This window comes from Saimiri boliviensis, chromosome 6 (assembly GCF_048565385.1).
Source record: "Saimiri boliviensis isolate mSaiBol1 chromosome 6, mSaiBol1.pri, whole genome shotgun sequence".
NCBI lineage: Eukaryota > Metazoa > Chordata > Mammalia > Primates > Cebidae > Saimiri > Saimiri boliviensis.
In genome coordinates this window covers 117,337,670-117,344,641 of record NC_133454.1, presented here as the reverse complement: position 1 = coordinate 117,344,641, position 6,972 = coordinate 117,337,670, and positions in this window count along the sequence as shown.

The following is a 6,972-nucleotide window of genomic DNA, read 5'->3' as shown; positions in this document are numbered from 1 at the left end:
CAGTAGACCTAGCTGGCCGTGTGAGCGAGCAAGTTACTTTCCCGCTTGACATCTAGTTGTCCTCTCAGGGCTGTCAGATAAAATCAGGAAGTAGGCAGGCTTGGTGGTTCATACCTGTAATACTGTTGTATTGGACCGAGCATAAAAAGTCAACACCAAGACAAAAGTATGTCAAATTGCAGGGTCATTTATTGCCGGCGACCACGGAGGACTCGCGTCTCTCCAACCCGTGGTCCCAAGTTCAGGGGGAGCGGGGTTTTTAAGCTGAAAAACACATCCAGGTTTCAGGGTGGGGGGACGCAGGGCAAGCAAATTTTCAGCACTTATTGATAAGCAGAAGCAAGCACTTTTCATAGAAGCCAAGGTCAGCAGTTATTGCAAAGAGAATGGGGAAGCCATTACAACTTATTTTAAGAACAGTTTTGTCTTTTACAAAATGGCATTTCTCAGGTTCTAACTTTTAGGCTAGCCATGTTACGAGTCCTTTGGGAGGCTGAGGCCGGAGGATCGCTTGAGCCTACAAGTTTGAGGCTGCAGTTAGCGTTGATCACGCCACTGCACTCCAGCCTCGGCAACAGAGTGAGATGCTTGCTGTCTCTAAAAAAAAAAAAAAAAAAAGCTCACATTGGGATACACTTATGGTAAAAACGTTTTGTTGTTGTTGTGTATTCGAAATTCAAATATAATTGGCATTCTGTATTTTTGTTAAACCTGATAACCCTGCCTCCTCTGTGAAACAAAGGAGTTGTCTCTGATGACCTAATATGGCTATAATGTTCCATCACTGTCTCACTTCAGGCTAGCACCAGAACTGCTAGCATGAGAACTACTACTCAAAGGGACTGACCAAGGACAGAAACAGGAGAATATTTGTGTGTCTTCTCGGGGGTCCTTGGACAAGACCCAGAAAGAGTCTTCCCCACCTTTGTGCTTTATTCTCTGTAGCCTCTGAAACCATGGGAAAGTTATATAATATGAGAGCCACCGTTTGAACAGCTGCACACAAAACAACACTTCTCCATCTGTAGTGCGCACGCTGGTGGCCTCAAAGGGACCATGAGCTTGTGGATTCTGGGAAATGGGTCAGCCAAAGGAAAAGAAGGTCGGAAAGCAACCTCATTCACTGAATGCTCACCATGTGCTTGCATTCATCAGCTCATTAATTCTCATCACCTATGAAGTGGGTGCTATATGAATTCCATCTTAAGCAAGTTAACAAAATGAGGCTCAGGAAAATTAATTGCTCCACCTAATATCACAAACCCAGTAGGCAACAGAGCCAGGATGCCAACCAAGTCTGTTTGACCCTGAAATTCTTTATTAAACCTTACAGATAATTGACACACACCAGGGGCTAACCTGAAGCAGACAGCAAAGGGAATAATCTGGGTCCAGCTGTAAGAATCTGATGCTTTGAGGGCCAAAGTTCCAGGATGAAAACGTCCCAATGGAGAGATTTTCCCGGCTTGTGGGTCTACCTCCTTCAGCCATCTATAGTAGCCCTCTGGCCAGCGCCATCCCTGCCTTCTGGACATTTAAAGGATGTCTGCTTTGTGAAGTGTCCCCTGACTGCTGAAACTGGAGCTGAAACTGACTTAATCAGGATGTTTGCAGAATTTCTTCCTAGTGTGGGTGTTGAGATATTCAATCAGTGTAAGGTTGTGAATTCAGTCTTCTTACCACTGGGAGCAGGTCTAGGATTTCTCTGCAACAAGGACCTTTCCTTCTAGTGACTGAGGAGTGTTGAGCCCACAGAAACCCTCTTCCCGCATGTTGTAGGTGCACATGGCTTCTCCCCACCGTGAATTTCCTGATATTGGATGAGGTTCAAATTCTCACTAAAGCTCTTCCTGTACTCAGAGCATTTTTATCAGGTTTTTCTACCAGGTGAGACCTCTAATACTGAAAGTACAAGTTGCTGTGGCTGAACTCTTTCTCACATTTTAGAGTGTGAAAAACTAAACACCTTTAGTTTTTCTTTTCTTTCTTTCTTTTTTTTTTTTTTAGACAGAGTCTTACTCTGTCACCTGGGCTGGAGTGCAGTGGCTCACTGCAACCTATGCCTCCCGAGTTCAAGTGATTCTCTGCCCTCAGCCTCCCGAGTAGCTGGGTATGCCACCACGCCTGGCTAATTTTTGTATTTTTAGTAGAGATGGGGTTTCATCAGGTTGGCCAGGCTGGTCTTGATATCCTGACCTTGTGAGCTGCCTGCCTCAGCCTCCCAAAGTGCTGGTTAGTATTTCTTCTTAAGAAAATTTTTCGGTGGGCACTGTGGCTCATGCTTGTAATTCCAGCACTTTGGGAGGTGGGTGGATCACATGAGGTCAGGAGTTCAAGACCAGCCTAGCCAATATAGCAAAACCCAGTCTCTACTAAAAATACAAAAATGAGCCAGGCGTGGTGCCACATGCCTATGATTCCAGCTACTTGGGAGGCTGAAGTGGGAGGATTGCTTGAACTCAGGAGGCAGAGGTTGTGGTGAGCTGAGATCGTGCCACTGCACTCCAGCCTGGGCCAAGGTGTGAGACTGTCTCAAAAAAAAAAAAAAGAAAAGAAAAAAAGAAAGAAAGAAAAGAAAGAAAAGAAAATTATTCAAAACTTGGAAACAGGGCAAAACACTTCTGAAAAATCAGGGTCACTTGATTCTTGGAACACAGAAAATGGTTGGAGGGAGTATTTTCTCAATTCTCCCACAGATACTACACAACTTGCCCCACTCTAGTTGCAGAGGAGAGAAGTTGATTATCAACAAAGAATGCACTGGGCATTAGGGCTTAGTCTGTTCTTTGGTTTCTTCGTTGAGAAATGCCATTCTAGAGGAATAGAATTTTCTCTCATTTCTTATTTTTCTAGATTAGGGCCAAGAGTCTGTAATGTCAGATGCTGACCTATCACAAATGGGTAAGACGCAAATGGTTTTTGTCTGGTAGAGATGTGAATGAGATGATAATGATAACCCCAAAGGTAATGGTCTTGATGCCGGACAGGTAAGCCCCAGAGTGAGGATTAGCTGGTGAGGGTTCTTAGCTTTGCGCAGGAAAGAATTCAAGGGCAAGCCCGAGGTAGAAGAAAACAGTTTTATTGAAGAGGCAGTGTCATAACTCTGTAACTGCTCCTGCAAAGCAAGGCTACTCTGTAGGCAGAGATAGCAGCAGCTCAGGGCACTTCTGCAGCCGTATTTATACCCACTTTTCACTATATGCAGATTAAAAAGCAGTTTGGGGTCTGGCGCGGTGGCTCACGCCTGTAATCCCAGCACTTTGGGAAGCTTAGGCGAGTGAATCACCTGAGGTCCGGAGCTCCAGACTGGCCTGGCCAACATGGTGAAACCCCGTCTCTACTAAAAATACAAAAAGTTAGCCAGGCGTGGTGGCGGGTGTCTGTAAACCCAGCTAATCAGGAGGCTGAAGCAGTGAGGCGGAGGTTGCAGTGAGTGCGATGGTGCCATTGCATTGCACTCCAGCCAGGGCGACAAGAGTGAAACTCCATCTCAAAAAAAAGAAGCAGTTTATGCAGAAATTTCTAGGGCAGGGAAAGGAAATTTCGGGTCATGAGGTCTTTGCAGTGGAAAGGGGCAGTGACTCCCAGGTGCTTCCATGACAATGGTAAACTGACTTGGCACACGGGCCGACAAATCTTACGGAAAACTGCTTCCGCCCCGGCCTTGTTTTGGCTAGTCCTCAATTCGGTCGGTATCTGAGCCGCACCCCTCAAGTCGAGTCCTACCTCCTATCTCAGTCTTGTTGTCCTACAGGGCAACTGCCAGTTTTGTAGCTAAGTTATCTGTGTTATTCCAGCATTCTCTTTTTCACTGAACACACACACACACACACACACACACACACACAGACGCACACACACGCACACACCAGTTTCTCCAATCATTCTTTGAGGCAACTTTGTCTTCCTGCTGGTGATCTTGTGAAGGTTCTCACTGTGTATTGGTGAGAGAATGACGTTTCTAGCATTTCGGGAATTACGTTGCGGCACACCCTTTCGTGGGGCTATTGATGCTTTGTAAGTAACAACGGACCCAAGACTGAAGTTTGTCCCTTATTTCCTACAAATACCGTAGTCCTCTCTGGGGAAGGGCACAGGTTTCGCAGCCACAAGTGAGTTCCTGCTCCCACTGTATCCCCAACCTCTCCACCGATTCCCTTTCTCGCCAGCCCTGACTCATTCACCTGAGCTGTTGCCTGCCCAACTCTCCAGGGACTGGACCTTCCTGGGAACCTCACTAGAGAGTCCTCACGCACAGTACCCTTCTGCTAGCGACTCTCTTCTCTTCCTCTTCCCTTCAGTCTTTAACTGGTATGAGGAGGTGGATGGGGATTAGAGATGAAGACAGGGCTGAGATAGAAATAAGTGTTGAGATACAAACACCCCAAACCCCAGACTTATACACCCTATTTGCAGACCCTGGAGGGCCTAGGAATAAAAAGCTTTTCAGAGTAGAGCAGAAACGTGTGATGAGTCCTAACAGATGTTCTAATTTGGTTCATTTAATCATTTTTCTTTTTTTTTTTCTTTTTTGTGAGAGAGTTTTGCTTTTGTTGCCTAGGCTGGAGTGCAATGGTGCAATCTTGGTTACACTGCAACCTCCCCCTGCCTCCGTCTCCCAAGTAGCTGGGATCACAGGCTTGCGCCACCGCACCTGGCTAATTCTGTATTTTTAGCAGAGATGAGGTTTCTCCATGTTGGTCAGGCTGGTCTCCAACTCCCGACCTTAGGTGATCTGCCCACCTCGGCCTCCCAAAGTGCTGGGATTACAGGTGTGAGCCACTACACCCAGCTCTCATTTAATCATTTTTCTAAGGATATTTTGAAAATTATTCTTTTCCTCCGTGTGGTGAAGGTCACTGAGGTCAGGAGTTCGAGACTAGCCTGGCCAACATGGTGAAACCCTGTCTTTAATAAAAATACAAAAGTTAGCTGGGCGTGGTGGTGAGCCCCTGTAATCCCAGCTGAGGAGGAGACTGAGGCAGGAGAATCACTTGAACCCAGGAGGCGAAGGTTGCAGTGAGCTTAGATGGTGCCATTGCATTCTAGCCTGGGCAACAAGAGCAAAACTCCATCTCAAAAAACAAAACAAAACAAAGAAAACTTTCCTATCAATTTGGACACTTATAAAATTAAAAGTTACCACAGACAAACTGCTGTTAATAATTCTGAGTGTTTGCTTCCAGATTTGCCTCTCTATTTATAAATCATATATACTTCACGTCTCCCCATACACGTAATAGTTACTCTTCCACAATTTCTTATTAAAGTAGCATGAGCATTGTTTTATGTCATTACAGCCAGCTCTAGATCCTTCTTTCTCACAGCTGCACAGTATTCCACTGTGTGGATGTATTATAAACTATTTCTTTGATCTCAGCCTGAGAGAGACATTTGGATTGACTCCCAAACCAACCCCCTTAACTGCATGCTGGTTCCAGAAGTTTCCCACTCGCTTACTACCTTTTCCACTTTTTTGCGCAGCAGCTTACCTGCTTTCTCTGCCCTCTTTCTGTTTCTGACCTTTGTTTCCGATTCTCCATTGCCACCTCTGTAGATAGAAACGTCAGGATTGGACTATTTACTCAGCTGTGAATTTGGCTCCTTTCGGATTGTGGTCTCTTGCTTTGACCTGCGGCTTCTGCTTCCATGCCCCTCTTCTGAGGGTGAAAATGCCTGCCCCCCTTCCAGGAAGGCCAAAATTCACCCTGCACTCCTCAGTGCCTACCGGGGAACAGGGAGCACCCTCCTTGCTCTGCTCAATTTAAACATGAAGCACCCATGGTCACTTCTCCAGTTACAGACATTTCTTTGCTTCAACCTATAAAATGCAACCACCCTTGCCTTACAAACTATGTATGTACCACATTATCTAAATATTTCTGTGCCTCAAATGGTAACATTTTCAGACAGAAGAGTGGCTGTATTCCCCGTCTCCACCCGTAGCATTATATGTGATTAGATGCAGTGCAAAAAGGGGAAAGGGTGTGTGTCTTTTTATTTTTGTTTTATTTATTTTTATTTTTTGAGACAGAGTCTCACGCTGTCGCCCAGGCTGGAGTGCAGTGACACAGTTTTGACTCACTGCCATCTCTGCCTCCCAGGCTCAAGTGATTCTCCTGCCTCAGCCTCCCAAATAGGTGGGATCACAGGTGCCTGCCACCACGCCCAGCTAATTTTTTTTGTATTTTTAGTAGCAATGGGGTTTCACCATGTTGGTCTCATAGTCCTGACTTTAAATGATCTGCCTTCTTTGGCCTCCCAAAGTGCTGGGATTACAGGCGTGAGCCACTGCACCCAGCTGATTTAGGAATTCTTGTCCTCCTCTCTCTTTCCCTCCTTCTTTTCCTCCTCCCTCCCCCCTTGTATTAGTTCATTATTGTGCTGCTACTGTGTATCTGAGACTGGGTAATTTTTTTTTTTTTTTTTTTTTTTTTGAGATTGAATCTTGTTCTGTCACCTAGGCTTAAGTGCAGTGGCATGATCACGGCTCACTGCCTCACTATAACCTCTGTCTCCTGGGTTCAAGCGATTCTTCTGCCTCAGCCTCCCTAGTAACTGGAACTACAGGTGTGTGCCACTACGCCTGTCTAACTTTTGTATTTTTGGTAAAGATGGAGTTTCACCATATTGGCCAGATTGGTCTTGCAATCCAGACCTCAGGTGATTCACAAGACTGGGTAATTTATAAAGGAAAGAGGTTTAATTGACTCATAGCTCCATATGGCTGTGATGTCTCACAATCATGGTGGAAGGCAAATGAGAAGCAAAGTCATGTCTCACATAGTGGCAGGCAAGAGAGCTTGTGCGGGGGAACCATCAGATCTCATGAGACTTACTCGCTATCACAAGAACAGCGTGGGGGAAATTGCCCCCATGATTCAATTATCTTCACCTGGCCCCACCCTTGAGACATAGGGATTATTACAACTCAAGGTGATTTTTGGGTGGGGACACAGCCAAACCATATGA